The sequence below is a fragment of the Arvicanthis niloticus genome, chromosome 2 (genome assembly GCF_011762505.2).
Source record: "Arvicanthis niloticus isolate mArvNil1 chromosome 2, mArvNil1.pat.X, whole genome shotgun sequence".
NCBI classification, from domain to species: domain Eukaryota; kingdom Metazoa; phylum Chordata; class Mammalia; order Rodentia; family Muridae; genus Arvicanthis; species Arvicanthis niloticus.
Window position 1 is genome coordinate 26,381,433 of NC_047659.1, and position 21,047 is coordinate 26,402,479.

General features: G+C 37.4%; 1 protein-coding gene across 10 annotated transcripts in view; it reads left to right on the forward strand.

Annotated features, from left to right (window-relative positions):
• Mbd5 (methyl-CpG binding domain protein 5) overlaps positions 1-21,047 on the forward strand; it is a 353,158-nt gene that overhangs the window by 213,801 nt on the left and 118,310 nt on the right. For all 10 annotated transcript variants that reach the window (XR_013108584.1, XM_076928716.1, XM_076928718.1 and 7 more), the window contains one exon: positions 6,211-6,315. The gene's annotated coding sequence lies outside the window, so the exon portion shown is untranslated. The remainder of the gene's footprint in view (positions 1-6,210; positions 6,316-21,047) is intronic.

Here is a 21,047-nt window from a genome sequence, read left to right on the forward strand (position 1 = left end):
TTTAAAATCAAGAAACAACAACAGAAACCTAGACTAGGACTATAGAATATAATCCTATACTTACCATTGCCTTTGGCTCTAAGGGTTTCATCCCATCTTTCACAAGGACCTTCCTTGAACTCTGGGAAGAAGAGCATGGTACAGATAACCCAGAGATCACACTTCTGGGTATGTAGCCAAAAGAAAGGCAGCCGGCCTGTCAAAGACATAGCTATAGTCACACGACTACTGTGTGTCTGTTCACAGAAACAAGTTTTGAAATCAGCTCAGTCCCTACTAGCAGAAGAAATAACTGATAAAGAAGCTATGACTAAGCTATATGCACCCTGACTGTTGCTCAATTTAGAGAAAATTCTGATATTTTAGTGATGTGGATAGAAACAAAGAGTACTAGCAATCAGTGAGGCACAAAGATCAAATCTAGGCTTTCACTTACATGTGGACACCAAAGTTATCTTGCAGAATGGAGTAATGGTTACCAGAGAATGCCAAGTGAGCAGGGAAGAGGGAGCTGAGAGAGGGGGGTGTGCGATTAGCCAGCACATGGTTCTGCAACAGATAAATGAGTATTTCAAGACAGCTAGTAAAGAGCATCTTGAATGTTCTCAGTGCACAGACTGATAAATGTTTGATAGGGATAGACAATCTAGTTTCCCTCATCTAGCTGTTTACGTGCATTGGAATACATTTAGAGTACATTTAGGTAGACTAGGCAGCGTTGGGATGTTCCATAGCTATAGTAAGTGCATTCTCGGCTTAACAGTGGCTTCAGTTTTCAGTTGGTTTATCAGCACATGAACTCATAATTTAATCTGTAATTTAAAATGCTACAAAGCCAAGACAGCTCTTTTACTTTTAGTAGATGAGGAAAATAATTTCTAGCTGTACATTACTAGGGTCTTCAAATGTAAAACCTTATAAATCACCCAGAATATCAGCCTGGCCACACAAAACACTTGCTATCTGTCAACTCTGCACAAGTTTTTCATTTAATAACTTGTTCTACTCTTCTCATCCAAGACCAGCCAAGCATCCTCCTTACTAAAAATGTTCTCCTTTTCCCCCGTCAATGAACACATACCTTCTTATCCCTTTGGTACCAACATGATTTTGTACATTTATGTGTATAACTGAATTTTCTAGTTTTAATGTTTGGGACTTAACAGTTTTAGAATATTAGACTGCATGCCCATCAAGCAGAGAGCATAACAGCAGGCAAACAGTTCCAAGTAGGAAGCAAGTCTTCAAGTATATGAGCCTATGGGTGCCATTCTCATTCAAACCCCACTTAGTAGAATTCTTACTTATGTGCTTTGCATAGTTACTTTCCTTTCCTTTTATTATTTTTTATATTCCAGTTTCATGTATTGGTTTTAGGTTTTTTTTATTGGATATTTTTTTTTTTACAGTACAGATGTCATCCCCTTTCCCCATTTCCCCTGCCTAGGACCCCCATCCCATCCCCCTCTTCCTTTATGATTTTATACCATTTTGATTACATGCATGTAATAAGGTCAGTTCTAGGTTGAGGGTCTAGCAATGCAATAGATGCAAATAGTTGAAGAACAAGCAATACAATAAACACAAATAGTCAAAGATAAAGCAAGGCATTAAACCCAGTTACATGAACACTCCCATGATCACTGTTTCTAAAGGCCTATCAGGATGACCAAAGTATCTGATCCTACAAAAGAGGACTTACTTATGAAATCTATGTAAATAGTGGACTGCATCTTAGAAGGAAGGACGTAGAACTTGTCTAGAAGCTGTTTGAGTGTCTTCGAGGCTATCCAGCTATTTTTTATTAGCCTTATCCTTTCTTTGCCTGGGAGTTGGAGAGGTATTATTCCTTGAGTGTCACAGGTGGTAATGGGCATCACATTTTTAATGAGTGAAGGAGTTGAATTAGAAAGGGAAAGAGAAGTCAGTAGGCATGAACAGAGGGTAGAGCTTGAAACCTTAGTAATTCAATGTGGAACAAAAAGAGAGCTGAGGGAAGGTTGTTGTGGTTAAGAGCTGGAAGGAGGCCTGAATGAAAAGGAAGCCACTTTGGAGACTTCCCACATTTTCCAGGGTGGCCAAGAGAATGTCACATCATCCTTAGCAGATAGCTAACAGTAAAGACTGCATGAAGCTAGTATCATAGTGAGACAGAAGCAGGATCAGTGGGCTCACTAAGAACTGGAGAAGAGGAAAGAATGGAATTTCCCTGCCAAAACAGGCACCACAATCACTAAAGAAAATGTAATGGCGCCATAAAGGATGATAATAAACTTTATTCAAGGGACCATCATGCAAGACATAGGAACCCCTACAACAAACAAGGATGGACATTTGGCTCAATTTCCACTCTAACAAGGACAAATGGGTATTTATATCTGACAAGTGGACTGGGGATCAGTGAATGGGAATTAATAGTAAGGTATGGCATAGATTGTGGCTAAAACAAAATGATAGAAATATTGAGTGAAGACTGTGAACCAGGGTAGTAGTGATGCTTACCTCATGTTTCAAGAATGAGAGATTTTCGCTAAATGGATGCAGCATGATAATTGCTAAAATCGACTAAATAGAAAGTAAAAAACTCAGAACAAAACCTAAGCTTGGGGTCTAGCACAGTGGTTCTCAGCCTTCCTAGCATTTTAACCCTTTAATACAGTTCCTTGTGTTGTGCTGACACCCAACCATAAAATTAGTTTTCTTTCTACTTCATAACTGTAATTTTGCTACTGTTGGGAAATATAATATAAATATCTGATATGCATAATATTTGACTTGTGACACCTATGAAAATGTCATGACTCATAGGTTGAGAACCACTGGCGGCCTAGTGGAAGGGGACTGTAGGAGCCAGACAGGTCAAAAGCACTACGTAGTTCTCTTCTGAGTGCTCCTGCTGGAAGCATCATTTCAGTAGCTCTCTGTCCGGAAGATAGATATTTCCTTGTTCCCCACATCTTGATGCAGATTGGTGTAAGTACATCATCACTTTGGTTCTGTTACTTCCTTTGTCAAAACCTTCTCATCATTGTACATGTCCATTGCCATCCAAGGCCATAACACCTGCCACTAGCATCTGGTGGCATAGATGAAAGCTGCTGCATGCTAGGGATTAGCCTGGTGATAGAAGACTGCCTCACAGGTGAAAGGCCCCGATTCCACATCATAGTGAACAATACAGAAAGATTCACAATGCAATCAAAGATATACCTCTTTATTTTAAAACAACAGATATTAATTGTCCCTTGTGATACTTCTCCTTACTGCCCTCCCATCCCCTACCTTTAATCCTACTACTCTAGTTTCCCCTTTTTCTCTTTAATACTATCTTCTGCTTCTACTTCCTTGTCAGATTCTCCTCCCCCATCCACTCCAACCCCTAAGTAACAACCTATGTGATTATTCTGAATGAAACACATATCTGATACATAAAACTTAGCCTCCACATATTACAAAAAGCATGAAATGGTTGTCTTCTGAATCTGTTAGCTCACTCTGAATGATTGTTTCTAGCCCCACCCATATATCTGAAATTTTCGTTTTCTTAATATTCCATTTTGTAAAGGTTTTACATTTCATTATTCATTTGTCAGTTGATGGACATCTAAGCCATTTCTAATTTCTGGCAATTATGAATAGAACAGCAGTGAACATGGGTGAGCAAGTGTCCCTGTAGTATGATGTAGAGACCAAAATTTGTTTATATGCCCAAAAATCGTATAGCATGCCCACCAATGATGAATAGGAGTCCCCTTTCCCCACATCCTAACCATCATGTGCTATCCCTTGTTTCCTTGATCTTAGGCACTATAACTGGATGAAATGAAATCTCAAAGTCATTTCAATTTGCATCTCCCATGGCTAAGTTTGTTGAGCATTTTTAAGTGTTTCTCAGCCTTTTGTGTTTCATCTCTTTAGAACTCTTCTTTAGTTCTGGTTCCCATTCTTAATTGCATTACTGTTTTGATGTTCAGTTTGTTTCGTTCTTTGTATATTCTACATATCATTTATACGTCACTTTGTCAGATGCATAACTGACGTTTTCCCATTTTGGTGGCTGCCGCTTTGCTAAAATGGTAGTGTTGTTTCTGTACAGCAGCTCTTTAGCTTTGTGGGGTCCTGTTTATTAACTGCTGGTCTTAATGCTTATGCTATTGGTGTCTTGATAACAAAGTTTCTTCCCGTGCTAATGAATTTAGGAATACTCCTTAACTTTCTCTTCTGTAAGACTCGGGCTATCTGGTCTTTTGTTGAGGTTCTGGATCCATTTGAAGTTGAGTTTTGTGCAGGTTAGATCTATTTTCATTCTTCTATATGCAGTCATTCCTATAATACTTGATGATTCTAATATACAAATGTATGATAGATTACATTTTTGTATTGCATAGTTGTTAAATGTCTCACAATTATAACAAAATACCATAAAAAGCAATTTAAAGGAGAAAGGGTTTGTTTTGGTTCACAGTTCAATTGTAGCATCCATCAGGTTAGAAGTTCTGGCTGTAGGATCTGTCTTATTCTGTCCAGAGTAAGGAACAGAGGCTGATAGCTGATGTTCATCTAGTTTTCTTCTCCTTATGCAGCCCAGGTCCCAGTACCCAGGACAATGGTACTACTCATTGTTAGGCCAGATCTTCAGTTAAACTAATCAAGATAATTTTATCAGGGGTATGGCCAGAGACTAACATGGCTTAAAATCCCCTCAAAGAATGCTCGAAGACTCGTTTCGTAGATTAATCTTGATCTGTCAATCTAATTCACTATTAACTGTCACAATTTGTAAAGGTAGATTTTGCATGTAAAACCTTACAATGTATCAGTTTGGATATACAGGATATAAGTAATCATACAGTCACGTTCCCTGCCCTCTCATGGACTCTATGTGTTTCTAACCTAGTGAACATTTAAAATTTTAAAAATGGACATTAGGAAAAAAAAAGTAATGCAAGTTGAGTAATTTTTCTGACATGTGTGTTTGTGTGAGTAGATGTCATGTGTATCCAGATGCAAGGAGGCCAGAAGAGGATGTTGGATTCATAGTTACAGCTATGAGTTGCCAGACATCAGTGCTGGGAACTCAGCCCGGTTCTCTGGAAGGGCAGAAAGTGCTCTTAACCGTTAAGTCATTTCTCTGGTTCCCAAGATGAGAAATCATACACCCAAAGGGAGACTTAATTTTTAAGTTGTAATTATACCGCAATGTGTTTTCATGCTACTATGTTCATAGAAAATAGTTCTTTGATCAAAAATTTTAGAAAACTCTAATTATTTGAAGTGAAGTCTTATAATGTATGTGACGTTTTTCTAAATCTCTAAAGCTTTACTGTTTTATCCAAAACCACCTAGCATTATGTTCATTATAAATTATCATGTTGTGTATGTGGATAAGATCTTGAAAATGATTTGGTGTCACTTGTGTTGGCCACCAACTGTACAAGCTTGGGAAGTCAGATCCCTTTTGATCCCTATTTATTAGTTTATGTGTTTCTCCCACCATCTTCCCTAAATCTCTAATGTATCAGTCAGCCACAATGTCCTGGAATTCCTCTACTATATTTTAAATACCCTTTTTTTTGGGAATATAATATGATTATATCATCTCTTCTGTGTCTTTCCTCCCTTCAAACCTCCTGTCTAACTGTTTCTGCATTCCTTCAAATTCATGCCCTCTTTTTTATTAATTGTTATTACATAATATATGTATACATATACACATGGATATTTCAGGGTTTTTTAAGTGTCTTTGCTACTTTTTTGCCTTCTTGCTGTTAGGATTTGTTTGTGCCATTTGTCTGTTTTAAGGCTTTCTTCCTGCATCTCTGCATAAGATTCCAGTTTTCTCAAATGCCACTTTCATTTTGGAGCTTCTCCTAAGTTCTTCAGTGAGACTAAGTGCTGGAAATACCAAAGGACAGGAAAAGGATCTAGCAAACTACTGGGCAGAAAGCAGACATTATGGACATTATGCACATTACAATTCATATAAGCAAGTTGACAGTTATTAGGTATATCTCCTTGAAGTATATAACATACATGTGAAAACTGTACTGTTCTCTAGTGGTTAATCAAAATGCTCTAAAGAAAAAGTATAGCAAAACCCCTCAACCTTTTCTTCTTTGTCAAAGGCTCATTGATATTTCTGGCAGACTTTTTGGGATGGGTTGGGTCCCAAGTTCTAAATCAGGGTGTGCCCATGTTCTTCTTTTCCAGAGAGAAACAGCACTCCCTCGCTGAGCACAGTGCCCCTGGACACTCGCCACCATTACACAGTTGGAGCTCACACTTGCTATGTTTGTCCCAGTTTCTCTCCAGAAGGTAGGGATGGTGTTTGTCTCCATAGATTCTTTATACAATTATGGTTTTCTTGTCCTCATTAGACATGGAAAGTATGCAAATGTGTCATCTTTAGGGGATATTTCCATTATAAAATCAGTAAACACTGACTGTATAATTAGTAATGTAGAAAAACATAATAGTACTACAACCTAGAAATACACGTGGTGTTTTCTGACATTCTGTTCTGAGTTAACTGATATATGTATAATATATCTCTGATTGTGATTAGGACCTGGATGTGTGTGGCATAAATGCCCTGTGTTTGCCCTGCCTCTTTTACTTAGTGATTCATCGCAACATTTTCTTTGTTGGTATCTATCATTCATATCACTATTTTTAGCGACTATGTAACATTTCAATTTAATATTAAGACCACAGAATATAAAACTTTCTTATAATTGCACTTGAGATGTTTCCAGTCTTCTATGATAAACACGACTTTTATGCACATCTTGTACATATCTTTGTACTGATGTTTGATGGTTTAAAATTATTTTCAAAAGTATATGCTATTTGTTCTTAAGCATGCACTCCTTAGATTTTGATGTACCTGTATTCAGAAACAAAGCTGTGTGTCACATCCCACTGAATGCTTGTGAGAGGCTAACTTACCATATATTTTTTTTGAAGTAGCATTGATTCATCAAAGGGTAAATAAAACTTTGAATTTACATCTCACTAACACTTCATAAGAGTACTTCTTTCTCTGTAGTTCTGTCAACTTTTGTATAGTTGTTTTTGTTCTGAAATCTAATGAAAGTTTATTACATCTTAATTTTTATATTATCACCAGAGTGATGAACATTAATTTTTATCTGAACTTTTCATGCTGACACTTAGAGAGTTTTTAATAAAAATGGAAATCATATTAGAAATATGAAATCTGTACTGAAAGTTCTGGCTCACGCTTGCAATCCTAAAACTTGGGAGGATGAGGCAACAGGACTACCATGCGTTCAGTGCCAGCATTGGTATATAGTGGCTTCCAGGCCAGTGGTGTCTACAGTGGGGGGAAAAAAACCCTAATTCAAAACACAAACATTAAATCTGTAAATCTTTTTTAATGTAAGATGCCTTCTGAGTTTTCAGTTTTTAATATTTTTCTTTCATGTTTTGATTTTATTTTGTATATAAATGTATTTGAATTATTTCTTCCCAAAGAAGGTTAGTAATGGGATTATAAGGTGCACATCTATAACACAACCCCTACAACTAAGGCTCAAAGAACATCACATAAGAGAAGGCAAAAAGAAGAGACACAGGATGAGGGTCTGCTATGAAATAGTGTTTTCTGTATATGACAAGGAACTGTAGCTATGAAATCTTAGCAGTGTGGTAGCCTAACGGGTGTGCAGGTGTGGGTGTGTGCAAAACAGTAATTAAGTCATAAATTTGAGAAGTCAGGGGGCATGGGAAGAGTTGGAGGGAGAAGAGAGTGCACTGGTAATTAATACATTGCTTATGTAGCTAATCCTTAAAAATTAATAAATAAGTGGAAAGTATTACTAATGAATCATCACACTCCTAACTTGGTATCAATAACTAAGAAATTGTGGATAGTCTTGTTTTATTTATACCTCTTGTTTTAATTTGAAGTAAATTACAGGTGTTATACAATGTCATCTGTTAAAGTGTTAATGTATACACTCTAGATGTAATTTTACCTAACTTATATTCTACATCTCTGTGGTACTTTGGCTGAAATCACATACTTCTAAATAACAGTACACTTAAAATATTATATTACATATCAGCATTAGCCAAGATTAACATTACTTAATTTGCTGTTTCAAAATGAATCCTATAAGAAGTTAATTGTAGTAACCTACTTCTAAAACATTTTGGTTATCACATAGTAAAAGCAGATTGCTCACAAACCTATAAGAAAAGCGAGAAAATGTCCCCATGATAACTACAGCCAAAGGAACTACAAACTGTTGTCAGGTGTAATTCCTTAGATAATGACACAATAGCAGCTTAGTCCCAGCTAGAAGTAGATTTGTCCTTTCATAGAAAAAGCATGCATGACAACTAAATCTTAGTCATAGATTAAAAAAACATCCTTGGGGATGCTGGAAAGATGTCTCAGTGCGTAAGACCACTTACTGCTCTTACAGAGCAGTGGAATTTGCTTTCCAATGGCTCATGACCACATATAACTCCAGCTCTGAGGAATTCAAGGTGTTTTCCAGCCTCTGCAGGCACCCACATACTCATGCATGCACGTATACATACAGACACATCATACACATAATTAAAACAGCAAATACTTTTAAAACAAAATATTTGGAGTAATAGCAACTCTTTTCTTTTTCCTTTCTTCCTTTTTTTATTTTTTCTCTCTTTGGGATTAAAAAGAGCAGGAAGTTAAACTTCAGGTTTGTCTAAAGTCACACATATTGAAAGTTGCTTTCAATTTTCCTTGATGACTTTTGAAAAGTAAATGAGGTTCTAGAAAGTTAGTACCAACAATTACTGTGTGCTAAATGTTGTTCTGGTACTTGCAATTTTTTTAATCTTTATACTATCTAATTGAGGTAAAGATATTATCTCTCTGTAGGGAGACCTGAGACACAGGACTCCCAATCACTCTTCTCTGAAAGAGGAGCTCCTTTCTCCAGCTATACTGATATATTTATATATTGTGAAATTACCACCTCACATTAATTACCGCAGCCAGCACTTTTTATTATTATAGAAGTACAGAGACATGGTGTCAGTGCCATTTTGAGAAGACAGTATGTTGTAATTATAATGACTATGGTATAGAGTAGAGGAACATCTAGGACTTTTTTCCATAATGGAAGAGCTAATGCATATTCCCCCTAGTAATGAACATTCGTCTCTATACCAGCACTTATACTTTACCTTTCTAATAATAGGGAAACTAATAAATATGGGGTGGTTTGCAAGAAGAGATTTTTTAATACAATATTTAGTAGGAAATTGTATCTTGCACTCCATTGAGGCAGATTTCAATTCAAGGGGATTGTAACGGTCTGTCTTAGATACAGAGTAAGAGTAAAGACCTTCAGTATAATATAGGCAATAAATAATATATTTATTTACTATCTAAGAAAGAGTAAGAATAAAATTAGTTTTGGGTATGGTGTGACTCTAATTTATCCCTGGATTTCATAAGACCTTACATCTTAAACTTCATTTTTGCATTTACTGAATTTATTTTGTTTTTCAAATAAAAGCTAACTTATGAAAATTGTATTATAAAATTCTAAGCTTATGGCGCTCCTCTCCGTCATCACTGCTGTTCATAAGCTTTGAGGGTCTTAATAATAAGCTGGGCTCATTACAGAATGTCATGCATAGGCATTTTTGTTATTAGACTTTTCTTTTCTAAATGAGTCAAGAGAGCCAACAATCCGATTTACTGCTATTAAGCTTTACTACTTGGTCAAGTTATATCTGAAGGTACATATGAATTAAACAAAAACTGAACTCACGAAAGCATAAGAAAATATATTTTAAAATGAACTTACAAGTGTAGTTCTAAGTAGCCATCACAGTTTTAACTTTCGTCTTTTCTAGGGATTGTGAATAGTGATTAGGTGAGCTGTGGGCCTCAGACGTGTGCTCCTAGCCAGTCATTCATTCTCAGAACCTAGTCCTGCATCTGTGGGTATTGTTTATAATACCAGAGAGAAGGAAACCTGAGCTGGACCCTTCATCCAAAGGATCATCTCAAGAGTCAGATTACCAATACAAGACACCTCTGTAGAGTTCTAAATTGCACCTTTATTTTTAATGTTTTAGCCTAAGTATTTTATTTACCCTCAGAAATAGTTACATCTAAAGCTGAGACACCAAGAATATAATCACTACGTAAAATTGGGTTCAACAATTTTGACTGTTTACTCAATGAGGTTAAGATTTTTTTTAAAATAAACTCTACCTCTCATTTTTATTAGAATTTCATGGGAAATTTACAGTTGTAAATTCTGATAACCTCACTGTAGTTGCAAGTTTTCTTCTAGTCTGGTATGGTAAAGTTTGAACTGAGTATTGAAACTTCTGAAAACAGTGAAGTCTTGAGTGAGTTGTTTATCAGGTATTGAAACAATCCCTTTTATCCTCAAAGCTACTTTCTTTAATGAAAACTTTGCATCTGAAAGTTGTCGAAATTAAGTATCGACTTTTAAAGTAGGTGTGGCTGAAGAAGTAAACACACTAAGCATTTCTAGTTCTCACTTGGTCTCTGGGATCACATTGGAAAGAAAGTTCAGCATAAAATAGCCAGGGTATGAGGTTCATGGAAAAACTAGCTCCACTCTAGTTAACACTTTGTTATTTTCATCTCACTTTACAACAGAGAACACTGAATCACTAAGAGACTAAATAAAGGACCAAACATACAGAAAAACTAAACAGATTTGAAAATATTTCCCATTTGTAGAAATTTAGAATTTAGAATTCTTTGTCTGCTAAGATCATTTTTTCGTAATGATCCCAAATTTATTCTTTTTCTGATAAAATAAAACTTTATCATTTCTATTTCATGTTCAAAGTAATTTAAATATAATTAATAATGTAGAGTAATTATGCAGCTCACTTATGAGTCTAAGAATCCTTCTTCCCTCCTGACCCTCATTGAGGCTCATTAGCTTGAAAGAATGAACTCACTTTGTTCCACACATACTTGCTGAGAACCTACTATGTATCAGACTTTATTATTGGGTTCTTTAAATATCTACATCAATATTTCCTTCTGTTGAAAGTTGAAAACAAACTTTTTTACATTCAGTTTCTTACTAAGAGTATCACCGCTCAGTTATTAACCACTCCTACTAGGTTTTCAAACTACAGTCAAAGCCTTTTTCTTTGGGTTTAGTTTTTAAGAGTTCTAGAGATCAAACTTAGTGCCCTAACATTAAATAAGCAAGCACTGTATCTCAGTGCTGTAACCTAGACCCTAAAAAATTCCATATTTCTTCTAATGCACATAGCTTATACTTAACTAAGCAGCTATTTATTCTGTTATTTAATGCAGTGCACTCTGTGGAAGTAATTCAGATCATGTAAGCCTTCATTTTAAAATGCTTAGAGTGAAGATTTTAAAAGCGTATTTCATTATGGAGGAGACTAGCATACAAGAGGCTTCTCTAGAGAGGGTCCAACAGATTGATCATGGATGGCTCTTCAGAATGGCTCTTGCACATTTAAAACCATCCTTTGAGCAATATGGATTTTTACAGGAGACAAAGAAACCATAGATGGTGAAATAACACTCAAGAAGGGATTACGGAACATATTGCCAGTTTTTCTATCACAGTAACATGAGTGAAACAAGACAACCTAGATTTATTTTGGCTAATGGCCTCAGATATTTCAGTCCATCAAGTTTTCTGAAAGGAAAAAAGGATTCAGTGGAAAGACACAGACAGTTAAAACAAGTTTACATAGCAAAGTAAAAGTGCATAAAGCATGTGCTTTAAAGCATGGTATTACAAAGGGGGCATATCAGACCATGTGCCCTGCACTGTGAATGGAAAGAATTTTATGAATGTATATGAAGTCTTAGTTAGGGTTTCCATTGCTGTGAAGAGACAGCAGGACCACAGCAACTGGTATAAAGGAGAAGCACTTAATTGGGGTTGGCTTACAGGTTCAGAGGCTTAGTCCATTGTCACCATGGCAGGGAACATGGCAGTGGGCAGGCAGACATTGTACTCCAGTAGTCAAGAGTTCTGCATCTTGATCCATAGGCAGCAGGATGAAACTGTGTGTGACACTAGATGTAGCTTGAGCATAAATAAGACCTCAGAGCTGGCCCCCACAGTGACACACTTTGTACAACAAGGCCACACCTACTCCCATAAGGCCACGCCTCCTAATAGTGCCACTCCCTGTGGCCAAGCTTTCAAACACATGAGTCTATAGGGGCCATACATATTCAAGCCAACACATTGAGCCTTTTAGATCATGGAGGAGTAGATCTCTCTTTTTGATTATTTTCCTCCTTGATCTTTCTAGAAAGTGAGGGATTGGTTTAAACCACAACACAAATGTTACTACATTTCTGACAGCATCTTTTGAGGTTATGGACCCTTTATTATTAAATATATGTGACAACTGGAAAGTGCTCTGAAACCTTAGTTTCTGAGCAACCTGACTGCACCTTCAAGAATGTTTACCCACAAAAGAGCATTCTGAACCAACTGGAAACACAGCTACCACAGCACAGCTGCAGGTTTCCTTCATCTCCTCATATCTAGCTCCTTGCCTCCAGGTAGCAACAGATTGTGTCCCATTAACTATACATGATGTATTATGACTGTCCCCTCTGTCACTAGGTTCTAAGTATACCCTACCTGTCCTTCAGCTCATCACTTTCTACAGTTCTGCCCTTGCTTATCTTATCTTGGTATTTCTATAATCGGTGTTATTTATGTGTCTTTTAAAGCCATAATTAAGCATCTACATACTTCTTCTTTATGTAATTACTTGTATTTTTTATGTGTTTGAGTGTTTTACTTGTATCAGTGTGATTAAACAACACGTGTATCTGGTGCTTTCCAAGGTTAAAAGAGCATATCAGATTTCCTGGAACTGTGGTGTTGGATATGAGCCATCATGTAGATTCTGAGAACTGAATGTAGGTGCTCTTCAAGAGTAACAGGTGTTCTTTTCCCCTGAGCCATCTTCCTAGCCCTCTAGTATTTACATGGTTTAAAAAAAAAAAATTAAACACTTCACAATTGCTGTGTGCTCCCAGTTAAATTTCCAGGGTAGATACAGTCCTTTAGCCCTCCTTTCATTTCCACTTATGTCTGTCCACCGTTGCCATTGTCTCAGTGGCTGAAAGAATGCCACAAACACAGCTGCCACTAAGCAATTAGTATTTTAGCTAATGATCATAATGCCAAGTAGTCTTTTATATCTTTACTCATGTCATCTGTACTAGCTGGTTTTGTGTGTCAACTTGACACAAGCTGGAGTTATCACAGAGAAAGGAGCCTCCCTTGAGGAAATGCCTCCATGAGATCCAACTGTAAGGCATTTTTCAATTACTGATCATGGGTGGGAGGGCACAGCCTATTGTGGGTGGTGCCATCCCTGGCTGGTAGTCCTAGGTTCTGTAAGAAAGCAAGCCAGAGGAAGCAATCCAGTCAGCAACATAGTCTTTACATCAGCTCCTGCCTCCAGGTTCCTACCCTGTGTGAGTTCCTGTCTTGACTTCCTTTGGTGATGTGGAAGTGTAAGCTGAATAAACCATTTCCTCCCCAACTTGCTTCTTGGTCATGATGCTTTGTGCAGGAATAGAAATAAATCCTGACCAAGACATCATTTTTCAGTTTTCTTAAAATTTCTATCTGGTTTTTTTGGTTTGTTTTTCTTGAAGTTTTGCTTTGTTCATTACAGTATTTTACAACTGTCTAGTCTATGAAATGCTCTTGCATCTTCCTTTTTTTTTTTTCATTGAATTTATTTCTTTACTTTATATCCAGATCACAGACCTCCTCCCTTTTCTCCTCCAAATCCCACCCTTACAAATACCTCCCACGGCCATTACCCTCTCCCATTCTCCTCAGAGAAGGGGATTCCCCCCTCTGTGTACTGCCCTGCTCTGGGTCATTCAGTCCCACCAGAACTAAGTACATCCTCTCCCACTGAGATCCAACTAGGCAGTCCAGATACAGGAAGGGGATCTGATGGCAGGCAACAGAATCAGAAACAGCCCCCACTCCAATTGTTAAGTCATCCATATGAAGACAAAGCCACACATATGCAATAAATGTATAGGGGGACTAGTTTCATGCTTTTTAGTTAGTTCAGTCTCTGTGAGCCTCCATGGGCCCAGGTTTGTTTACTCTGTAGGAATTGTGGTGTCCTTGACTCTTCTTGCTTGCTCACCTTTCCACAAGACTCCTGGAGCTCTGCTTGGTGTTTATCTGTGGATCTCCGAATTTGTTCCAGTTCACTGTTAGATGCAGCCTCTCAGGAGACGGGTATGCTAGGTTCCTGTCTGCAGGCAGAGCAGAGTATCACTCATGGTGTCAGGGGTTGGCTCTCACATGGGATGGGTCTCAAGTTGGGGCAGTCATTGGTTATCCATTCCCTCACTCTCTGCTCCATCTTTCTCCCTGTGCAAGTTTGTAGGCAGGAAAAATTTGGTGTTAGTTTTGTGGATTAGTTGATGTCCCCCAAAGTGGTTGTAGAAGATTATACTCTCGACAGCAGTAGAGGAGTATAACTCTTGCTACACATCCTCGCCAGTATGTACAGTCACTTGAGTACTTGATCTTGTTCATTGTGACTGCAGTAAAACAGAATCCGAGTCCCTTTGATTGTCATTTCCCTAATGGCTAAGGATTTTGAACATTTCTTTAATTGCTTCTCTGCCAGTAGAGATTTCTCTATTGAGAGTTTCTCTGTACCACATTTTTTTGTTTTTGCTTTTGTTTTCTATTCCTCTGTAATCTTTTTTTTACAGTCCAATCTTTATCCTTCTCCTGGTCTACCCTCTGACTGTTTCTCGTCCCATACCTTCTTTCCCCTCCCCCATCTCCAAGAGGATGTCCCCACACACACCCCTATGCCACCAGACCTCCTCACTCCCTGGGCCTCAAGTCTCTTCAGGGTTAGGTGCGTCTTCTTTCACTGAGGCCAGACCAGGCAGTCCTCTGCTGTATATGTGTTGGGGGCCTCATATCAGCTGGTGTATGCTGCCTGGTTGGTAGCTCAGTGTCTCAGAGATCTCGAGGGTCCAGGTTAGTTGAGACTGCTGTTCAATCTTTGGGGTCGCCCTCCTCCTCAGCTTCTTCCAGTTTTTCTCTAATTCAACCACAGGGGTCCCTGGCTTCTCTCCATTATTTGGGTGTAAATATCTACATCTGACTCTTTCAGCTGCTTGTTGGGCCTTTCCGAGGGCAGTCATGCTAGGCTCCTATTTGTAAGCATACCACAGCCTCAGTAATACTGTCAGGACTTGGAGCCTCCTGTTGAGCTGAATTCCACTTTGGGCCAGTCACTGGACCTCCTTATCCTTGGGTTCATCTCTATTTTTGTCCCTATACTTCTTTCTGATAAGAAAAATTCTAAGTCAAGAGTTTTTGACTGAGATGACAACCCCATCCCTCCACTTGATGTCCTATCTTTCTACTGGAGATGGACTCTCCCCACTAAGGTCCCTCCCTTTGAGTCCTGAGAGTCTCTCACCTCCCAGGTCTGTTATATTCTAGAAGGTCCCCCCACCTCCTACCTCCCGAGGTTGCCCATTTCCATTCTTTCTGCTGGCGCTCAGGGCCATTTTTTAATTGGGTGATTTGGTTTGTTGATGTCTAATTTCTTGAATTTGTTGTATATTTTGGATATTAGTCCTCTGTCAGATACAAGATTGGAAAGATCTTTTTCCATTCTGTAAGCTGCTGTTTTGTCCTATTGATGGTTTCCTTAGCCTTTAAAAAGATTTTCTATTTCATGAGGTTCTATTTGTTAATTATTAGTGCCTGAGCTATGGGTGTTCTGTTCCAGAATTTGTCTGTTGTGCCAATGACTTCAAGGCAGTTCCCCACTTTGTCTTCTATTAGACTTAGTGTGTCTGGTTTTATGTTTTATGATTTTGTTAAAAATTTCTGCTCCTTGGAGCTAGAACTCTTTACCTTCTTCTATTCCTGTTGTTTAAGTCTTTTCATAGTATTGCAGATTTCCTTGACATTTTGTGTCAGGAATTTTGTAGGTTTAACATTTTCTTTGACTGATATATTTGTTTCTTCTCCCTGAGGTTCCTTCTTCTATCTCTTGTCTTCTATGGGTGATGCTTGCATCTGTTGTTCCTTTTCTATTTCCTAGCTTTCCCATCTCCAACATTCCCTCAGTTTGTTTTCTTTATTCTTCTTTTCCATTTTCAAGTCTTGAACAGTTTTATTCATTTTCTTCACTTGTTTGGTTGTATTCACCTGTATTTCTTTTAGGGCTTTATTTGTCTAAAGGCCTCAATCATCTTTATAAGGTTGGATTTAAGGTCATTTTTGTGTGTTTTGGTTGATTTAGGATCAAAGCTTGCTGTAACAGAATAGCTGTGCTTTTGAAGGTGACATATTGCCTTAGCTTTTGTTGATTGTGTTCTTACTCTGCCCTTAAGCCAACTGGTTGTTCTTGGATGTTCCTTGTGCAATAGACCTCCAGTGGCAGTCTTGGGCTGGACGGTGAACTCAGGGAGTACTTCACATCTCAAAGCAGTTGGGAATGTTCCTGGGGATGGGTGGGGCAGAGGAATTGGGGTTCTAATCTGTATGTTCCCAATGCTGCATGCCTGTTGAAGGCAGGCAGAGAGGTGTTCTTACACCTGTCTTACCATCTCCCCTGCTGGAGGTGCTCCAGTGATGGTGTCCTTTGGCTGCCCAGTGACACCCTAGGCTTTCCCTCCCCTCATGTCCTAGTTGGCACTACTGGAACAAATTTTTTTTCCCCTCTATAAATGTTGTATCCGCAGTAATTTAGCCTTAAGTATATAAATAATCAAATTTTCAAATTTGTAGATGTTTGAAATCTATTCTCATGAGAAATGTATCCGAGTTTAATATTAGATTGTACCAGTTGGGCTTCACTGGAGGGGACAAAAATAGGGTTGTGTGTATATCCTTACTCAAAAAGAAAAAAAAAAACATTTAAAATGCTACTTTTGGTTAAGAGATTTTTGTGAAATACTGTCTAAAAACTTAGCAATTCATAAAACTAGTACTAACTTTTTTATAATCTTATCAGTCATTTTATTTTAAAAGTATTACTTTTAAAAGATTGCGTTGAAGACAAGCAGTTGTTACTCATCTAACATTGTTTAATTTAGTTCTAGGATTCCAAGTAACGAACCATTTACCTTGTAATATTCACAGGGAGATTTAATATTCTTGGACAAAGGAATCAGGCAGGCACTGCAGGAACTAGCGTATGCCCTCAGTGCTACTTCTCAAACATGATTTTTTTTCTCGGATCCTGATCTCTTACACGGTAGGCACTTCTGTGGTATGCCTCCGTGAATAGAAGTGCCTTTTCCCAACATACTCAGTTGCTCTCCCCTTTTCAGCCCTGCCCTCACTTGCTTCCCTTTTATCCATCATCTCTAAAGCCCTGTGCTTTCCTGTGCTTCCATAGAATAATGCGCCCAGCTACTCTGGGCCAAGCTTTTCTGGCAATTCTCTTTTTCAGCTTACATTAATTTGTTGAAATTTCTCAGCTTTTGTTGGCCCATCCTCCACCTGTTGGGATCTTACTTATTTTTTTAATCCCTGTAATGTTATTTTATTGGGTCCTGACAGAAATAAAAACATGTGCTCTACATTCTATTCTTAGATAAAGTCAGAGAGTTTTTAAGCAGGAAAATAACAAGACCAATTAGAATTTCACAAAGTTTATTATGGATACTGTTTGAGTTGTGGCAACATAAGCTAGAATAGTAGGATGGTGGGTACTCTGGTATTTTGCTGATTTTTTTTTGTGTGTCAAGCAGTTGCTTTGTGTGCTTTATTATGGTGTTCATTAAAGAGATTGCACTGAGTGGTCTGGAAATATTTTTGATAATGTGAGGTTCTTTTTCTACATAGTAATTTTTAATGTTACTCCTTTTAATTGTTATTCTTGCAAAGTGAAAGGCTTTTTTTCACATAGGCTAAGAAAACTGTAAGACAGTTGTTTTCATTTCTATCTCCCGTAAAAATAAGAAAAAGAGGCCATAAAATTGGAAGGCGGTAGGAATAGTCAGACACAGGGCAGAGGAAAGGGAAAGGAAAAATGATGTAATTATAATTTAATTAAAACAAAAATAATTTAACAAATATGAAAGTATAGTAATTGTTATAGGTTTTTAGGGATCTGTGTTTTGCTTGGGAATATATTTATTTCATGTCTTTCACACACCATTTGGAAAAAACTCGACATTTTAAATCTATAACATATTCTGTAGACTTCAAGTAAAATAATAAAATAGATTATTTAGACTCAATATATCTAAAAATAGAACTATTATGAAATTTCTAAAGCATTATGTATTTTTCATAATTAAAATATAAACATTCAAAGATTTTCTTGTAAATAAAAAATAAATCTAAAGATCATTAATATCATATTCCTTTGCCTGTATTGTAAATGGAAGATATACTTTCTAATTGCTCCTAACTGCTGCAAGATCTCTCCAAAAATTGCATATGCTTTTTGATTAGCAATGCGTTTATTTTCACTATATGCCCTTTTGTTTGCTTCTGACTGTTCAGCATGCGTGTATAAGCGAGCACACACACATATCTGAGAGAGTGGTGGAGACAAAAGATATTTTATTAAGTAAATAATACTTCTCAAAGGCTTTATTTTATTTACATAATAAAGAAATTCATATTTAAGGTTTTGTCTTTTATTTTACATGGAATTTATATTTTAAAAACCATGTTGTGCTGTTTTTTCATTCTTTGAATGTCATTATGGTTTCTTGGTGGCTCTCTAGAAATCCTCCTGCTTTTTTCTCTCTATTCACAGTATTCAGAGTAGTCTGTGTGACCTAGATATTGAAAGTGAAGGAAGGGTGTGTGCTGCATCGCTGAGACTCACTGCTAAAACACTAGTTTGTTGTGCTAGAATTCCAGGAAGCACACTGCTTAATTCTGTGGTGTTTTAGAAGTTCTTCAACAATATGTAATTTTCAAGGTTGCTGTTAAAATATTCTTGAAAGCATGTTTAAATAATCAAATGAAAAAGCAGTGTTTTTATGTTATGCTGAGATGCCTTCGTCAATATTCATTTATAATTTATTTTTAGATCAAACTAGATAAGACTAAGTATATTTTCTTCCATTTTTTACGTCATATTGGAATTACAGTCTTGCAGTTAACTTAGATATCTAAGAAAAATTAATCTGATTTTCTTCTTTAGAGAAAGCATTGTTAAGAACATGTATTATCTAGTAGCTACATTATAAAATTGATCAGGCTAGGTTAATTTTGTTATACTTCAAACTACTGGAAAATACTTCTTTAGGTTTTGTGTTTTCTAAGCTGCTTTGCCAGTGTGGAATGCTGTTTTCTTTAATGCTTTTGTGTAAAAAGCAGCACCACAAAAGAAAAGCTTGGAATGCGTTATGATGGCAACACAGGTAGCTCCTCTGAGGTAGAGACTGGCATTGCTGAAAGGCCTTTGTTTATTTACTCCTTATACAGAAAATCTCAAAAACATAAGAAGTGGAATTGCATCACAAGTTCCTGCAGAGATATTAAAATATGGGCTTGCTAAAGATCAGAGTTGTGATTTTTTCTGGGTTTTGTTGATAAACGAGATCACCAAACTAATTGATAGGTTTCTTTGTACAACTAGAGAAAGCCACAGAATTCCAGAGCAGACTGTAAGAATGAGACAGCTTTAAACCAGAAATCTAATACAGTGATTCAAGTGGAAGTGCAAAGAGAATCAAAAATAAATAAGAAATGCAATTGGATAAGGATAAACTAGACATAGTTCCAAGCAACTAACAAACCTAAGAAACTGCCTTAGAACAAGGACACACAGAGTGGAGATGTGGGATATGGGCTTGTGTAATGGGAGTGTATGTGAACAACAGAGTGGAGGCTTCCTTCAGGTAAATAGGAAATCTAGCTCTGATTCTTTTCTAGCAATATTGAAAACTGTTTTTTAAAGGGTGTTTTCAAACAGTAGGATACTCTGAATTCACCCACTGTGCAAAATTGTCCAATACAATCCTGTATAGCTACTGTACTTGGCATAGGTCAAGTCTGTAGCAACAAAGGGCTCACATTATAGTCAGACAAACAGGAATGCAATTCCATGTGTTACTCAGTTTCCCATCATTGTGACAAAGCAGCACCTGACAGCACAGCTTAAAGGAGGACAGATGTGGGGTTTTGAGAACACAATATTATACATTATTTCTCCTTTCCCTCTCCTCCCTCCTAACCCTCCTTTCTCTTTTTTCTTATTCATGGCCTCTTTTTCATTAATTACTTTTAACATGCATACATGTCTATGTATATACATGTATATTCCTAAATATAACCCACTCATTCTATATAATGTTTTCAGGGCTGACCATTTGGTATTGTATAACTAATTGATGCTCTCTTTCCTGGGGAATATTGTTTCTCCTGCTCCCAGCATTCTGTAATTGCCTATAGTTCTTTTTTAGGGCTGGGGCCTCCTGTGCTTTATTTTCCCCACCCACTATGGCATGTCCGTTGGTGGTGTCCTTGCTTAGCTCATCTTTAAGCAGTCATGTTACTGAGACTTTATGGGTGTTAGTAACTTCTGACATTAATTACTAGGCGATACCATCTCAACGCAAACTCCCTGTTCCTCCGACTCTTAGAATTTTTCCATCCCATCTTCTGCACTATTTCCTGAGCCTTAGGTACAGGAATTTTTTTTTGAAACCGTGTCCACTGAGATCCCCCACTGAGCCAGGGGTATACAACTGCACTTTGATTAGTGATGGTTTTCTGTGATGGTCTCTGTCCATTACAGAGAGAAGTTTCCTTGATGAGGAGTGAGGGCCACACTTATCTACGGACATAAGGACAAATGCTTAGATGGTTGTTAGGGATTTTGCTGTTTGGCAAAGTGGTGACTGTATGTTCTCCTCTGAGATCCACCAGGCATGTCTTCTCTCTTGTTGAGTGGGTTTTAAGTTCAATTAAATATCTGTTGGTTACCGCCAAGGCATGCATGCCATTACTGCACCCTTAGGCTTACCATGCAAT